This window comes from Chiloscyllium punctatum, chromosome 28 (assembly GCF_047496795.1).
Source record: "Chiloscyllium punctatum isolate Juve2018m chromosome 28, sChiPun1.3, whole genome shotgun sequence".
NCBI lineage: Eukaryota > Metazoa > Chordata > Chondrichthyes > Orectolobiformes > Hemiscylliidae > Chiloscyllium > Chiloscyllium punctatum.
Window position 1 is genome coordinate 83,458,565 of NC_092766.1, and position 17,653 is coordinate 83,476,217.

The 17,653-nt window shown below is 46.2% G+C and overlaps 8 non-coding genes across 8 annotated transcripts; all 8 read right to left on the reverse strand.

The window, feature by feature from the left end:
• Window positions 1-810: 810 nt before the first annotated feature.
• Window positions 811-883, reverse strand: trnav-cac (transfer RNA valine (anticodon CAC)). Its single transcript has one exon. It is a non-coding gene; the product is annotated as a tRNA-Val (tRNA).
• A 3,256-nt stretch (window positions 884-4,139) lies between these two features.
• On the reverse strand, window positions 4,140-4,212 carry trnav-cac (transfer RNA valine (anticodon CAC)). Its single transcript has one exon. It is a non-coding gene; the product is annotated as a tRNA-Val (tRNA).
• Window positions 4,213-7,468: 3,256 nt separating this feature from the next.
• Window positions 7,469-7,541, reverse strand: trnav-cac (transfer RNA valine (anticodon CAC)). The gene has a single exon. It is a non-coding gene; the product is annotated as a tRNA-Val (tRNA).
• Window positions 7,542-9,066: 1,525 nt separating this feature from the next.
• Window positions 9,067-9,148, reverse strand: trnal-cag (transfer RNA leucine (anticodon CAG)). The gene has a single exon. It is a non-coding gene; the product is annotated as a tRNA-Leu (tRNA).
• Window positions 9,149-10,797: 1,649 nt separating this feature from the next.
• On the reverse strand, window positions 10,798-10,870 carry trnav-cac (transfer RNA valine (anticodon CAC)). Its single transcript has one exon. It is a non-coding gene; the product is annotated as a tRNA-Val (tRNA).
• Window positions 10,871-14,127: 3,257 nt separating this feature from the next.
• On the reverse strand, window positions 14,128-14,200 carry trnav-cac (transfer RNA valine (anticodon CAC)). The gene has a single exon. It is a non-coding gene; the product is annotated as a tRNA-Val (tRNA).
• A 1,525-nt stretch (window positions 14,201-15,725) lies between these two features.
• trnal-cag (transfer RNA leucine (anticodon CAG)) lies at window positions 15,726-15,807 on the reverse strand. Its single transcript has one exon. It is a non-coding gene; the product is annotated as a tRNA-Leu (tRNA).
• Window positions 15,808-17,456: 1,649 nt separating this feature from the next.
• On the reverse strand, window positions 17,457-17,529 carry trnav-cac (transfer RNA valine (anticodon CAC)). The gene has a single exon. It is a non-coding gene; the product is annotated as a tRNA-Val (tRNA).
• Window positions 17,530-17,653: the final 124 nt, after the last annotated feature.

A 17,653-nucleotide genomic window follows, 5' to 3' on the forward strand; every position in this document is an offset into this window, starting at 1 on the left:
TTGATTGCTTTTTGTTCTCGATGTGAAGAGCTCTCACGCCTCTGAGTCACCTTCACGTGTCTGGTTGCTGAGTGAGTCACAAAGAAGGAGTTTCTCCAGAGCTGCAACTGCCTGACTTCCCCACTCGACTTCGCCGTTTACATTTTCCTGCTCCTCAGTGATTTCAAGAAAACCAAATGGATGCGATGTCATTCTGTAACCTCTCTGTCGATTCCTCCGTTTCAGTTCCAACGTGGCTTAGGTCTCGGGGCGCACCTTAATACTAGCGACACCATGAAAGCACAGGTCCAGAGGTTCCTCTGAGAGTGTAATTTCTTTCATTGCTGTTGCTGATTGAAAGAGCCACTCAAGTGCGAACTGCTCCAAAACATGATTCAGGACCTCTGGTGCCAATTCTCGTACGTTGAATAACGACAGACAGCTTCCAAACGAGGCCTTTCAGAGACGCCTTTGGGGTACATTTAACAGACAGACAAGTTCAGGAATCCGTGGTGCACTGTGACACCAGCGCATCAGCTTCTTCCCTGTCTTTGAACCGAGCCGCCTGCGCAAGGAATGCAAATGCGGTACTGCTTTTCGTAGAAGAATCAGAAGGGGGTAACTACACTCTCAAACAGAATTGCATATGATCAGAACCAGTTTGGATAAAAACTTTACAATTCTTTGCACAGTCATTAAATGGAATTGCATTACATTTCACTACGCGAGCAGATTTGTTCAAGCAACTTCGAAGGCAGGTTTGCAGATGGGAAAGCAAGCAAGAAAGCACCGTTCTTGTCCATGTAAAAGGCTGCCGATGAAGAACAAAGCAGTTTCTGCCCAGTTTCGAACTGGGGACCTTTCGCGTGTGAGGCGAACGTGATGACCACTACACTACAGAAACAAGCCGCAGCCGCCCATCCGGCAGCTCAGGGGCATCCAGCACTGAAAGTTGAAGCCATTCTTCGTTTCACCTTTCTGTTTCCAATAGCTCGTTGTTGTCCAGCGTAATTGACATCTTCAAAACATAAAAAAAAGACACGTGAAATTGATGATAAAATATAGACAAGGATGTGGTCAATGTTTGGACCGTAGGGCGAGGTCGACTAGGCTGGGACGACTTTCCCTGCAGCGTAACGACTGCGACATGATCTAATGGAAGGGTTGGAAACTGAGTATTTACGTGTTTTACCCAAGTTGGGGTGAGTTGAAAACTCGAGAGCATAGGTTTAAGGTGAGTGGGCTGAAATTGACAAAGGACCTGAGGCACATTTCCCACACAGAAGGTTGTGCGTGTATGGAATGAGCTCCCAGAGGAAGCGGAGGAGGCTCTGAAAATTGCATGAGTTTCTGGATAGGATGGGTTGAGAGGGTTTGGGGCCAAATACTGGGGAACCGGACTTGTTTATATTTGGCTATGTGCTGAGCATGGAGGAGATACACCGAAGTATCTGTTTCCACGCGGTGTCCCCCAAAAACGTTGTGTTGCTTACACCTGCTTTAAAGGATTACTTTTTAGCGGAGCTTGCCGTCGCAGTCTGTGGCACAATCCTTTACTGTGTTCGATGCTCACGGGAAAGGTAGTATTGCGAAACACTGCAGAAAGGAACGACTTCCTTACTTTTGCTCCGACTGACCATACTCTGTGAAATTTTCCCAGATCCTCAGTTAAGGACTTTTGCAGCTGGAAGTTTCCTCAGAAACGCTGTTAACTCGTAAAGTATTGAGCGAATCGCAAAACAGAAAGCATTTAACACGGAACACAAACAAAGCTGGCATACCTAATGCATTTTCAGACACAGAGATGCATGAATGCTAAATGTGAGACAGTCCGAGGGCATGATTTATAAAGTAATCTCACAACTAACAACAGGACAATTCCAAACTACTCTTTCACACATACTGCAGCCTTAGGGAACCACCACTTCCCAGACAATACTGAAAAGAGAGAAAGAAAGAACCTAATAAGAATGGGCCATAAAAAGTGAATTTCACCAATCACAGTCTCGATTAGATTACCTTTCCCTTCCGATGTCTCCAGGACGGAAACGAAGGAAATGGGAGAAATTCAACAACATATCACATCGAAATTCGTTGGAACGATTTTCCCATTGGCCGAAAAACCAAATAACGACGAGTCGAGTCACCCCAGGACTTTGTTTCACAACAGCGATGAAATACCGGTCTCCATTCGGTTCCAGTACAAGCTCAACTTGCCTGGAACAGCACAGCTGCTTGCGATTTTCTGCGCGGGAGGCGAACACGATCATGACAGACAGAGACACTTTGAAATATTCGGCACTATCCCACACCACAGTTAATTCCCCGGGAAGCAAAGCCATTTTACTTTTGTTTTCAACATCAATACAGTGTGGACAGAAACAGCATTTTAACAAAAAAGCTGCAGCGTTGGAGTTGATCTGCAGAAATGGCAGTGGTGGGATTCGAACCCACGCCCCTTTCGAGATTGGAACCTGTATCCAGCGCCTTCGACCGCTCGGCCACACTACCAGCCGGCCGCGCGCACCATTTTCTTGCGTTTCCAACTGTGCTCTCCTGCATAACAACAGATGCCAAGTCACATGAAAATGGTTCCATGATCCCTCTCCGACTCGCACAGCTGCTGGGATGTGCCCGTCTACAATATCAATTTCGCAGCAGATAATGAGAGCCCATCAATCCAGACAAAAATCAATGGTAAGCTGAGTCTATCTTCTCAGACTCCTTTCAGCTCCAAATGTATCTGTGAGAATATATGTTCGGTTATGATTTGGTCAAATAACCACGAGCTGCTTGACATTACTGCAATTTCGATTCTTGCTTTGCTAAATGATTTCACCCATTGCTTGAAACAGGGCAAGTTTCACGTTTACGCGGAACATGAAGCACACCGGACTACAGGGAAAATGCACAAAGCCGTGTTCCACATCATACCGTGCAGCGTAATTTCAGTCACTGTGTCTGTTTTGCAGAAAAAGAGTCCCAAACAATGTACTCCACCCTAAAACCGGAGGTCGCATTCCTATTCGAGAACGACAGATCACATCGTGAGCATGCTCTGACCTCGGAGCCAGTTCGAGATGACACTTTCCTTGCCTTTTACCCTAACCGTGCAATTTGCTGCAGAGATGTTCACTCCTGGACATCAGCCACATGGATAGCAACTGAGTTGGAAACCTGTGTGGGAATCGACGAGAAGCGACTCAATAAATTTTGCTCAATTCCATGGTGCTTATTAGAAATGCATTTTCTGTTCACCTCAATCTAAAAGGCAGTTTCTCAACATAGTAACAAAGTCAAAAGGTAATTACCTCACCCCACCCCCACTCCGGAAGAGGTGCTAACTGCCCTTGATTGCTTTTTGTTCTCGATGTGAAGAGCTCTCACGCCTCTGAGTCACCTTCACGTGTCTGGTTGCTGAGTGAGTCACAAAGAAGGAGTTTCTCCAGAGCTGCAACTGCCTGACTTCCCCACTCGACTTCGCCGTTTACATTTTCCTGCTCCTCAGTGATTTCAAGAAAACCAAATGGATGCGATGTCATTCTGTAACCTCTCTGTCGATTCCTCCGTTTCAGTTCCAACGTGGCTTAGGTCTCGGGGCGCACCTTAATACTAGCGACACCATGAAAGCACAGGTCCAGAGGTTCCTCTGAGAGTGTAATTTCTTTCATTGCTGTTGCTGATTGAAAGAGCCACTCAAGTGCGAACTGCTCCAAAACATGATTCAGGACCTCTGGTGCCAATTCTCGTACGTTGAATAACGACAGACAGCTTCCAAACGAGGCCTTTCAGAGACGCCTTTGGGGTACATTTAACAGACAGACAAGTTCAGGAATCCGTGGTGCACTGTGACACCAGCGCATCAGCTTCTTCCCTGTCTTTGAACCGAGCCGCCTGCGCAAGGAATGCAAATGCGGTACTGCTTTTCGTAGAAGAATCAGAAGGGGGTAACTACACTCTCAAACAGAATTGCATATGATCAGAACCAGTTTGGATAAAAACTTTACAATTCTTTGCACAGTCATTAAATGGAATTGCATTACATTTCACTACGCGAGCAGATTTGTTCAAGCAACTTCGAAGGCAGGTTTGCAGATGGGAAAGCAAGCAAGAAAGCACCGTTCTTGTCCATGTAAAAGGCTGCCGATGAAGAACAAAGCAGTTTCTGCCCAGTTTCGAACTGGGGACCTTTCGCGTGTGAGGCGAATGTGATGACCACTACACTACAGAAACAAGCCGCAGCCGCCCATCCGGCAGCTCAGGGGCATCCAGCACTGAAAGTTGAAGCCATTCTTCGTTTCACCTTTCTGTTTCCAATAGCTCGTTGTTGTCCAGCGTAATTGACATCTTCAAAACATAAAAAAAAGACACGTGAAATTGATGATAAAATATAGACAAGGATGTGGTCAATGTTTGGACCGTAGGGCGAGGTCGACTAGGCTGGGACGACTTTCCCTGCAGCGTAACGACTGCGACATGATCTAATGGAAGGGTTGGAAACTGAGTATTTACGTGTTTTACCCAAGTTGGGGTGAGTTGAAAACTCGAGAGCATAGGTTTAAGGTGAGTGGGCTGAAATTGACAAAGGACCTGAGGCACATTTCCCACACAGAAGGTTGTGCGTGTATGGAATGAGCTCCCAGAGGAAGCGGAGGAGGCTCTGAAAATTGCATGAGTTTCTGGATAGGATGGGTTGAGAGGGTTTGGGGCCAAATACTGGGGAACCGGACTTGTTTATATTTGGCTATGTGCTGAGCATGGAGGAGATACACCGAAGTATCTGTTTCCACGCGGTGTCCCCCAAAAACGTTGTGTTGCTTACACCTGCTTTAAAGGATTACTTTTTAGCGGAGCTTGCCGTCGCAGTCTGTGGCACAATCCTTTACTGTGTTCGATGCTCACGGGAAAGGTAGTATTGCGAAACACTGCAGAAAGGAACGACTTCCTTACTTTTGCTCCGACTGACCATACTCTGTGAAATTTTCCCAGATCCTCAGTTAAGGACTTTTGCAGCTGGAAGTTTCCTCAGAAACGCTGTTAACTCGTAAAGTATTGAGCGAATCGCAAAACAGAAAGCATTTAACACGGAACACAAACAAAGCTGGCATACCTAATGCATTTTCAGACACAGAGATGCATGAATGCTAAATGTGAGACAGTCCGAGGGCATGATTTATAAAGTAATCTCACAACTAACAACAGGACAATTCCAAACTACTCTTTCACACATACTGCAGCCTTAGGGAACCACCACTTCCCAGACAATACTGAAAAGAGAGAAAGAAAGAACCTAATAAGAATGGGCCATAAAAAGTGAATTTCACCAATCACAGTCTCGATTAGATTACCTTTCCCTTCCGATGTCTCCAGGACGGAAACGAAGGAAATGGGAGAAATTCAACAACATATCACATCGAAATTCGTTGGAACGATTTTCCCATTGGCCGAAAAACCAAATAACGACGAGTCGAGTCACCCCAGGACTTTGTTTCACAACAGCGATGAAATACCGGTCTCCATTCGGTTCCAGTACAAGCTCAACTTGCCTGGAACAGCACAGCTGCTTGCGATTTTCTGCGCGGGAGGCGAACACGATCATGACAGACAGAGACACTTTGAAATATTCGGCACTATCCCACACCACAGTTAATTCCCCGGGAAGCAAAGCCATTTTACTTTTGTTTTCAACATCAATACAGTGGGGACAGAAACAGCATTTTAACAAAAAAGCTGCAGCGTTGGAGTTGATCTGCAGAAATGGCAGTGGTGGGATTCGAACCCACGCCCCTTTCGAGATTGGAACCTGTATCCAGCGCCTTCGACCGCTCGGCCACACTACCAGCCGGCCGCGCGCACCATTTTCTTGCGTTTCCAACTGTGCTCTCCTGCATAACAACAGATGCCAAGTCACATGAAAATGGTTCCATGATCCCTCTCCGACTCGCACAGCTGCTGGGATGTGCCCGTCTACAATATCAATTTCGCAGCAGATAATGAGAGCCCATCAATCCAGACAAAAATCAATGGTAAGCTGAGTCTATCTTCTCAGACTCCTTTCAGCTCCAAATGTATCTGTGAGAATATATGTTCGGTTATGATTTGGTCAAATAACCACGAGCTGCTTGACATTACTGCAATTTCGATTCTTGCTTTGCTAAATGATTTCACCCATTGCTTGAAACAGGGCAAGTTTCACGTTTACGCGGAACATGAAGCACACCGGACTACAGGGAAAATGCACAAAGCCGTGTTCCACATCATACCGTGCAGCGTAATTTCAGTCACTGTGTCTGTTTTGCAGAAAAAGAGTCCCAAACAATGTACTCCACCCTAAAACCGGAGGTCGCATTCCTATTCGAGAACGACAGATCACATCGTGAGCATGCTCTGACCTCGGAGCCAGTTCGAGATGACACTTTCCTTGCCTTTTACCCTAACCGTGCAATTTGCTGCAGAGATGTTCACTCCTGGACATCAGCCACATGGATAGCAACTGAGTTGGAAACCTGTGTGGGAATCGACGAGAAGCGACTCAATAAATTTTGCTCAATTCCATGGTGCTTATTAGAAATGCATTTTCTGTTCACCTCAATCTAAAAGGCAGTTTCTCAACATAGTAACAAAGTCAAAAGGTAATTACCTCACCCCACCCCCACTCCGGAAGAGGTGCTAACTGCCCTTGATTGCTTTTTGTTCTCGATGTGAAGAGCTCTCACGCCTCTGAGTCACCTTCACGTGTCTGGTTGCTGAGTGAGTCACAAAGAAGGAGTTTCTCCAGAGCTGCAACTGCCTGACTTCCCCACTCGACTTCGCCGTTTACATTTTCCTGCTCCTCAGTGATTTCAAGAAAACCAAATGGATGCGATGTCATTCTGTAACCTCTCTGTCGATTCCTCCGTTTCAGTTCCAACGTGGCTTAGGTCTCGGGGCGCACCTTAATACTAGCGACACCATGAAAGCACAGGTCCAGAGGTTCCTCTGAGAGTGTAATTTCTTTCATTGCTGTTGCTGATTGAAAGAGCCACTCAAGTGCGAACTGCTCCAAAACATGATTCAGGACCTCTGGTGCCAATTCTCGTACGTTGAATAACGACAGACAGCTTCCAAACGAGGCCTTTCAGAGACGCCTTTGGGGTACATTTAACAGACAGACAAGTTCAGGAATCCGTGGTGCACTGTGACACCAGCGCATCAGCTTCTTCCCTGTCTTTGAACCGAGCCGCCTGCGCAAGGAATGCAAATGCGGTACTGCTTTTCGTAGAAGAATCAGAAGGGGGTAACTACACTCTCAAACAGAATTGCATATGATCAGAACCAGTTTGGATAAAAACTTTACAATTCTTTGCACAGTCATTAAATGGAATTGCATTACATTTCACTACGCGAGCAGATTTGTTCAAGCAACTTCGAAGGCAGGTTTGCAGATGGGAAAGCAAGCAAGAAAGCACCGTTCTTGTCCATGTAAAAGGCTGCCGATGAAGAACAAAGCAGTTTCTGCCCAGTTTCGAACTGGGGACCTTTCGCGTGTGAGGCGAACGTGATGACCACTACACTACAGAAACAAGCCGCAGCCGCCCATCCGGCAGCTCAGGGGCATCCAGCACTGAAAGGTGAAGCCATTCTTCGTTTCACCTTTCTGTTTCCAATAGCTCGTTGTTGTCCAGCGTAATTGACATCTTCAAAACATAAAAAAGAGACACGTGAAATTGATGATAAAATATAGACAAGGATGTGGTCAATGTTTGGACCGTAGGGCGAGGTCGACTAGGCTGGGACGACTTTCCCTGCAGCGTAACGACTGCGACATGATCTAATGGAAGGGTTGGAAACTGAGTATTTACGTGTTTTACCCAAGTTGGGGTGAGTTGAAAACTCGAGAGCATAGGTTTAAGGTGAGTGGGCTGAAATTGACAAAGGACCTGAGGCACATTTCCCACACAGAAGGTTGTGCGTGTATGGAATGAGCTCCCAGAGGAAGCGGAGGAGGCTCTGAAAATTGCATGAGTTTCTGGATAGGATGGGTTGAGAGGGTTTGGGGCCAAATACTGGGGAACCGGACTTGTTTATATTTGGCTATGTGCTGAGCATGGACGAGATACACCGAAGTATCTGTTTCCACGCGGTGTCCCCCAAAAACGTTGTGTTGCTTACACCTGCTTTAAAGGATTACTTTTTAGCGGAGCTTGCCGTCGCAGTCTGTGGCACAATCCTTTACTGTGTTCGATGCTCACGGGAAAGGTAGTATTGCGAAACACTGCAGAAAGGAACGACTTCCTTACTTTTGCTCCGACTGACCATACTCTGTGAAATTTTCCCAGATCCTCAGTTAAGGACTTTTGCAGCTGGAAGTTTCCTCAGAAACGCTGTTAACTCGTAAAGTATTGAGCGAATCGCAAAACAGAAAGCATTTAACACGGAACACAAACAAAGCTGGCATACCTAATGCATTTTCAGACACAGAGGTGCATGAATGCTAAATGTGAGACAGTCCGAGGGCATGATTTATAAAGTAATCTCACAACTAACAACAGGACAATTCCAAACTACTCTTTCACACATACTGCAGCCTTAGGGAACCACCACTTCCCAGACAATACTGAAAAGAGAGAAAGAAAGAACCTAATAAGAATGGGCCATAAAAAGTGAATTTCACCAATCACAGTCTCGATTAGATTACCTTTCCCTTCCGATGTCTCCAGGACGGAAACGAAGGAAATGGGAGAAATTCAACAACATATCACATCGAAATTCGTTGGAACGATTTTCCCATTGGCCGAAAAACCAAATAACGACGAGTCGAGTCACCCCAGGACTTTGTTTCACAACAGCGATGAAATACCGGTCTCCATTCGGTTCCAGTACAAGCTCAACTTGCCTGGAACAGCACAGCTGCTTGCGATTTTCTGCGCGGGAGGCGAACACGATCATGACAGACAGAGACACTTTGAAATATTCGGCACTATCCCACACCACAGTTAATTCCCCGGGAAGCAAAGCCATTTTACTTTTGTTTTCAACATCAATACAGTGGGGACAGAAACAGCATTTTAACAAAAAAGCTGCAGCGTTGGAGTTGATCTGCAGAAATGGCAGTGGTGGGATTCGAACCCACGCCCCTTTCGAGACTGGAACCTGGATCCAGCGCCTTAGACCGCTCGGCCACACTACCAGCCGGCCGCGCGCACCATTTTCTTGCGTTTCCAACTGTGCTCTCCTGCATAACAACAGATGCCAAGTCACATGAAAATGGTTCCATGATCCCTCTCCGACTCGTACAGCTGCTGGGATGTGCCCGTCTACAATATCAATTTCGCAGCAGATAATGAGAGCCCATCAATCCAGACAAAAATCAATGGTAAGCTGAGTCTATCTTCTCAGACTCCTTTCAGCTCCAAATGTATCTGTGAGAATATATGTTCGGTTATGATTTGGTCAAATAACCACGAGCTGCTTGACATTACTGCAATTTCGATTCTTGCTTTGCTAAATGATTTCACCCATTGCTTGAAACAGGGCAAGTTTCACGTTTACACGGAACATGAAGCACACCGGACTACAGGGAAAATGCACAAAGCCGTGTTCCACATCATACCGTGCAGCGTAATTTCAGTCACTGTGTCTGTTTTGCAGAAAAAGAGTCCCAAACAATGTACTCCACCCTAAAACCGGAGGTCGCATTCCTATTCGAGAACGACAGATCACATCGTGAGCATGCTCTGACCTCGGAGCCAGTTCGAGATGACACTTTCCTTGCCTTTTACCCTAACCGTGCAATTTGCTGCAGAGATGTTCACTCCTGGACATCAGCCACATGGATAGCAACTGAGTTGGAAACCTGTGTGGGAATCGACGAGAAGCGACTCAATAAATTTTGCTCAATTCCATGGTGCTTATTAGAAATGCATTTTCTGTTCACCTCAATCTAAAAGGCAGTTTCTCAACATAGTAACAAAGTCAAAAGGTAATTACCTCACCCCACCCCCACTCCGGAAGAGGTGCTAACTGCCCTTGATTGCTTTTTGTTCTCGATGTGAAGAGCTCTCACGCCTCTGAGTCACCTTCACGTGTCTGGTTGCTGAGTGAGTCACAAAGAAGGAGTTTCTCCAGAGCTGCAACTGCCTGACTTCCCCACTCGACTTCGCCGTTTACATTTTCCTGCTCCTCAGTGATTTCAAGAAAACCAAATGGATGCGATGTCATTCTGTAACCTCTCTGTCGATTCCTCCGTTTCAGTTCCAACGTGGCTTAGGTCTCGGGGCGCACCTTAATACTAGCGACACCATGAAAGCACAGGTCCAGAGGTTCCTCTGAGAGTGTAATTTCTTTCATTGCTGTTGCTGATTGAAAGAGCCACTCAAGTGCGAACTGCTCCAAAACATGATTCAGGACCTCTGGTGCCAATTCTCGTACGTTGAATAACGACAGACAGCTTCCAAACGAGGCCTTTCAGAGACGCCTTTGGGGTACATTTAACAGACAGACAAGTTCAGGAATCCGTGGTGCACTGTGACACCAGCGCATCAGCTTCTTCCCTGTCTTTGAACCGAGCCGCCTGCGCAAGGAATGCAAATGCGGTACTGCTTTTCGTAGAAGAATCAGAAGGGGGTAACTACACTCTCAAACAGAATTGCATATGATCAGAACCAGTTTGGATAAAAACTTTACAATTCTTTGCACAGTCATTAAATGGAATTGCATTACATTTCACTACGCGAGCAGATTTGTTCAAGCAACTTCGAAGGCAGGTTTGCAGATGGGAAAGCAAGCAAGAAAGCACCGTTCTTGTCCATGTAAAAGGCTGCCGATGAAGAACAAAGCAGTTTCTGCCCAGTTTCGAACTGGGGACCTTTCGCGTGTGAGGCGAACGTGATGACCACTACACTACAGAAACAAGCCGCAGCCGCCCATCCGGCAGCTCAGGGGCATCCAGCACTGAAAGTTGAAGCCATTCTTCGTTTCACCTTTCTGTTTCCAATAGCTCGTTGTTGTCCAGCGTAATTGACATCTTCAAAACATAAAAAAAAGACACGTGAAATTGATGATAAAATATAGACAAGGATGTGGTCAATGTTTGGACCGTAGGGCGAGGTCGACTAGGCTGGGACGACTTTCCCTGCAGCGTAACGACTGCGACATGATCTAATGGAAGGGTTGGAAACTGAGTATTTACGTGTTTTACCCAAGTTGGGGTGAGTTGAAAACTCGAGAGCATAGGTTTAAGGTGAGTGGGCTGAAATTGACAAAGGACCTGAGGCACATTTCCCACACAGAAGGTTGTGCGTGTATGGAATGAGCTCCCAGAGGAAGCGGAGGAGGCTCTGAAAATTGCATGAGTTTCTGGATAGGATGGGTTGAGAGGGTTTGGGGCCAAATACTGGGGAACCGGACTTGTTTATATTTGGCTATGTGCTGAGCATGGAGGAGATACACCGAAGTATCTGTTTCCACGCGGTGTCCCCCAAAAACGTTGTGTTGCTTACACCTGCTTTAAAGGATTACTTTTTAGCGGAGCTTGCCGTCGCAGTCTGTGGCACAATCCTTTACTGTGTTCGATGCTCACGGGAAAGGTAGTATTGCGAAACACTGCAGAAAGGAACGACTTCCTTACTTTTGCTCCGACTGACCATACTCTGTGAAATTTTCCCAGATCCTCAGTTAAGGACTTTTGCAGCTGGAAGTTTCCTCAGAAACTTCTGTTAACTCGTAAAGTATTGAGCGAATCGCAAAACAGAAAGCATTTAACACGGAACACAAACAAAGCTGGCATACCTAATGCATTTTCAGACACAGAGATGCATGAATGCTAAATGTGAGACAGTCCGAGGGCATGATTTATAAAGTAATCTCACAACTAACAACAGGACAATTCCAAACTACTCTTTCACACATACTGCAGCCTTAGGGAACCACCACTTCCCAGACAATACTGAAAAGAGAGAAAGAAAGAACCTAATAAGAATGGGCCATAAAAAGTGAATTTCACCAATCACAGTCTCGATTAGATTACCTTTCCCTTCCGATGTCTCCAGGACGGAAACGAAGGAAATGGGAGATATTCAACAACATATCACATCGAAATTCGTTGGAACGATTTTCCCATTGGCCGAAAAACCAAATAACGACGAGTCGAGTCACCCCAGGACTTTGTTTCACAACAGCGATGAAATACCGGTCTCCATTCGGTTCCAGTACAAGCTCAACTTGCCTGGAACAGCACAGCTGCTTGCGATTTTCTGCGCGGGAGGCGAACACGATCATGACAGACAGAGACACTTTGAAATATTCGGCACTATCCCACACCACAGTTAATTCCCCGGGAAGCAAAGCCATTTTACTTTTGTTTTCAACATCAATACAGTGGGGACAGAAACAGCATTTTAACAAAAAAGCTGCAGCGTTGGAGTTGATCTGCAGAAATGGCAGTGGTGGGATTCGAACCCACGCCCCTTTCGAGATTGGAACCTGTATCCAGCGCCTTCGACCGCTCGGCCACACTACCAGCCGGCCGCGCGCACCATTTTCTTGCGTTTCCAACTGTGCTCTCCTGCATAACAACAGATGCCAAGTCACATGAAAATGGTTCCATGATCCCTCTCCGACTCGCACAGCTGCTGGGATGTGCCCGTCTACAATATCAATTTCGCAGCAGATAATGAGAGCCCATCAATCCAGACAAAAATCAATGGTAAGCTGAGTCTATCTTCTCAGACTCCTTTCAGCTCCAAATGTATCTGTGAGAATATATGTTCGGTTATGATTTGGTCAAATAACCACGAGCTGCTTGACATTACTGCAATTTCGATTCTTGCTTTGCTAAATGATTTCACCCATTGCTTGAAACAGGGCAAGTTTCACATTTACACGGAACATGAAGCACACCGGACTACAGGGAAAATGCACAAAGCCGTGTTCCACATCATACCGTGCAGCGTAATTTCAGTCACTGTGTCTGTTTTGCAGAAAAAGAGTCCCAAACAATGTACTCCACCCTAAAACCGGAGGTCGCATTCCTATTCGAGAATGACAGATCACATTGTGAGCATGCTCTGACCTCGGAGCCAGTTCGAGATGCCACTTTCCTTGCCTTTTACCCTAACCGTGCAATTTGCTGCAGAGATGTTCACTCCTGGACATCAGCCACATGGATAGCAACTGAGTTGGAAACCTGTGTGGGAATCGACGAGAAGCGACTCAATAAATTTTGCTCAATTCCATGGTGCTTATTAGAAATGCATTTTCTGTTCACCTCAATCTAAAAGGCAGTTTCTCAACATAGTAACAAAGTCAAAAGGTAATTACCTCACCCCACCCCCACTCCGGAAGAGGTGCTAACTGCCCTTGATTGCTTTTTGTTCTCGATGTGAAGAGCTCTCACGCCTCTGAGTCACCTTCACGTGTCTGGTTGCTGAGTGAGTCACAAAGAAGGAGTTTCTCCAGAGCTGCAACTGCCTGACTTCCCCACTCGACTTCGCCGTTTACATTTTCCTGCTCCTCAGTGATTTCAAGAAAACCAAATGGATGCGATGTCATTCTGTAACCTCTCTGTCGATTCCTCCGTTTCAGTTCCAACGTGGCTTAGGTCTCGGGGCGCACCTTAATACTAGCGACACCATGAAAGCACAGGTCCAGAGGTTCCTCTGAGAGTGTAATTTCTTTCATTGCTGTTGCTGATTGAAAGAGCCACTCAAGTGCGAACTGCTCCAAAACATGATTCAGGACCTCTGGTGCCAATTCTCGTACGTTGAATAACGACAGACAGCTTCCAAACGAGGCCTTTCAGAGACGCCTTTGGGGTACATTTAACAGACAGACAAGTTCAGGAATCCGTGGTGCACTGTGACACCAGCGCATCAGCTTCTTCCCTGTCTTTGAACCGAGCCGCCTGCGCAAGGAATGCAAATGCGGTACTGCTTTTCGTAGAAGAATCAGAAGGGGGTAACTACACTCTCAAACAGAATTGCATATGATCAGAACCAGTTTGGATAAAAACTTTACAATTCTTTGCACAGTCATTAAATGGAATTGCATTACATTTCACTACGCGAGCAGATTTGTTCAAGCAACTTCGAAGGCAGGTTTGCAGATGGGAAAGCAAGCAAGAAAGCACCGTTCTTGTCCATGTAAAAGGCTGCCGATGAAGAACAAAGCAGTTTCTGCCCAGTTTCGAACTGGGGACCTTTCGCGTGTGAGGCGAACGTGATGACCACTACACTACAGAAACAAGCCGCAGCCGCCCATCCGGCAGCTCAGGGGCATCCAGCACTGAAAGGTGAAGCCATTCTTCGTTTCACCTTTCTGTTTCCAATAGCTCGTTGTTGTCCAGCGTAATTGACATCTTCAAAACATAAAAAAGAGACACGTGAAATTGATGATAAAATATAGACAAGGATGTGGTCAATGTTTGGACCGTAGGGCGAGGTCGACTAGGCTGGGACGACTTTCCCTGCAGCGTAACGACTGCAACATGATCTAATGGAAGGGTTGGAAACTGAGTATTTACGTGTTTTACCCAAGTTGGGGTGAGTTGAAAACTCGAGAGCATAGGTTTAAGGTGAGTGGGCTGAAATTGACAAAGGACCTGAGGCACATTTCCCACACAGAAGGTTGTGCGTGTATGGAATGAGCTCCCAGAGGAAGCGGAGGAGGCTCTGAAAATTGCATGAGTTTCTGGATAGGATGGGTTGAGAGGGTTTGGGGCCAAATACTGGGGAACCGGACTTGTTTATATTTGGCTATGTGCTGAGCATGGACGAGATACACCGAAGTATCTGTTTCCACGCGGTGTCCCCCAAAAACGTTGTGTTGCTTACACCTGCTTTAAAGGATTACTTTTTAGCGGAGCTTGCCGTCGCAGTCTGTGGCACAATCCTTTACTGTGTTCGATGCTCACGGGAAAGGTAGTATTGCGAAACACTGCAGAAAGGAACGACTTCCTTACTTTTGCTCCGACTGACCATACTCTGTGAAATTTTCCCAGATCCTCAGTTAAGGACTTTTGCAGCTGGAAGTTTCCTCAGAAACGCTGTTAACTCGTAAAGTATTGAGCGAATCGCAAAACAGAAAGCATTTAACACGGAACACAAACAAAGCTGGCATACCTAATGCATTTTCAGACACAGAGGTGCATGAATGCTAAATGTGAGACAGTCCGAGGGCATGATTTATAAAGTAATCTCACAACTAACAACAGGACAATTCCAAACTACTCTTTCACACATACTGCAGCCTTAGGGAACCACCACTTCCCAGACAATACTGAAAAGAGAGAAAGAAAGAACCTAATAAGAATGGGCCATAAAAAGTGAATTTCACCAATCACAGTCTCGATTAGATTACCTTTCCCTTCCGATGTCTCCAGGACGGAAACGAAGGAAATGGGAGAAATTCAACAACATATCACATCGAAATTCGTTGGAACGATTTTCCCATTGGCCGAAAAACCAAATAACGACGAGTCGAGTCACCCCAGGACTTTGTTTCACAACAGCGATGAAATACCGGTCTCCATTCGGTTCCAGTACAAGCTCAACTTGCCTGGAACAGCACAGCTGCTTGCGATTTTCTGCGCGGGAGGCGAACACGATCATGACAGACAGAGACACTTTGAAATATTCGGCACTATCCCACACCACAGTTAATTCCCCGGGAAGCAAAGCCATTTTACTTTTGTTTTCAACATCAATACAGTGGGGACAGAAACAGCATTTTAACAAAAAAGCTGCAGCGTTGGAGTTGATCTGCAGAAATGGCAGTGGTGGGATTCGAACCCACGCCCCTTTCGAGACTGGAACCTGGATCCAGCGCCTTAGACCGCTCGGCCACACTACCAGCCGGCCGCGCGCACCATTTTCTTGCGTTTCCAACTGTGCTCTCCTGCATAACAACAGATGCCAAGTCACATGAAAATGGTTCCATGATCCCTCTCCGACTCGCACAGCTGCTGGGATGTGCCCGTCTACAATATCAATTTCGCAGCAGATAATGAGAGCCCATCAATCCAGACAAAAATCAATGGTAAGCTGAGTCTATCTTCTCAGACTCCTTTCAGCTCCAAATGTATCTGTGAGAATATATGTTCGGTTATGATTTGGTCAAATAACCACGAGCTGCTTGACATTACTGCAATTTCGATTCTTGCTTTGCTAAATGATTTCACCCATTGCTTGAAACAGGGCAAGTTTCACGTTTACACGGAACATGAAGCACACCGGACTACAGGGAAAATGCACAAAGCCGTGTTCCACATCATACCGTGCAGCGTAATTTCAGTCACTGTGTCTGTTTTGCAGAAAAAGAGTCCCAAACAATGTACTCCACCCTAAAACCGGAGGTCGCATTCCTATTCGAGAACGACAGATCACATTGTGAGCATGCTCTGACCTCGGAGCCAGTTCGAGATGCCACTTTCCTTGCCTTTTACCCTAACCGTGCAATTTGCTGCAGAGATGTTCACTCCTGGACATCAGCCACATGGATAGCAACTGAGTTGGAAACCTGTGTGGGAATCGACGAGAAGCGACTCAATAAATTTTGCTCAATTCCATGGTGCTTATTAGAAATGCATTTTCTGTTCACCTCAATCTAAAAGGCAGTTTCTCAACATAGTAACAAAGTCAAAAGGTAATTACCTCACCCCACCCCCACTCCGGAAGAGGTGCTAACTGCCCTTGATTGCTTTTTGTTCTCGATGTGAAGAGCTCTCACGCCTCTGAGTCACCTTCACGTGTCTGGTTGCTGAGTGAGTCACAAAGAAGGAGTTTCTCCAGAGCTGCAACTGCCTGACTTCCCCACTCGACTTCGCCGTTTACATTTTCCTGCTCCTCAGTGATTTCAAGAAAACCAAATGGATGCGATGTCATTCTGTAACCTCTCTGTCGATTCCTCCGTTTCAGTTCCAACGTGGCTTAGGTCTCGGGGCGCACCTTAATACTAGCGACACCATGAAAGCACAGGTCCAGAGGTTCCTCTGAGAGTGTAATTTCTTTCATTGCTGTTGCTGATTGAAAGAGCCACTCAAGTGCGAACTGCTCCAAAACATGATTCAGGACCTCTGGTGCCAATTCTCGTACGTTGAATAACGACAGACAGCTTCCAAACGAGGCCTTTCAGAGACGCCTTTGGGGTACATTTAACAGACAGACAAGTTCAGGAATCCGTGATGCACTGTGACACCAGCGCATCAGCTTCTTCCCTGTCTTTGAACCGAGCCGCCTGCGCAAGGAATGCAAATGCGGTACTGCTTTTCGTAGAAGAATCAGAAGGGGGTAACTACACTCTCAAACAGAATTGCATATGATCAGAACCAGTTTGGATAAAAACTTTACAATTCTTTGCACAGTCATTAAATGGAATTGCATTACATTTCACTACGCGAGCAGATTTGTTCAAGCAACTTCGAAGGCAGGTTTGCAGATGGGAAAGCAAGCAAGAAAGCACCGTTCTTGTCCATGTAAAAGGCTGCCGATGAAGAACAAAGCAGTTTCTGCCCAGTTTCGAACTGGGGACCTTTCGCGTGTGAGGCGAACGTGATGACCACTACACTACAGAAACAAGCCGCAGCCGCCCATCCGGCAGCTCAGGGGCATCCAGCACTGAAAGTTGAAGCCATTCTTCGTTTCACCTTTCTGTTTCCAATAGCTCGTTGTTGTCCAGCGTAATTGACATCTTCAAAACA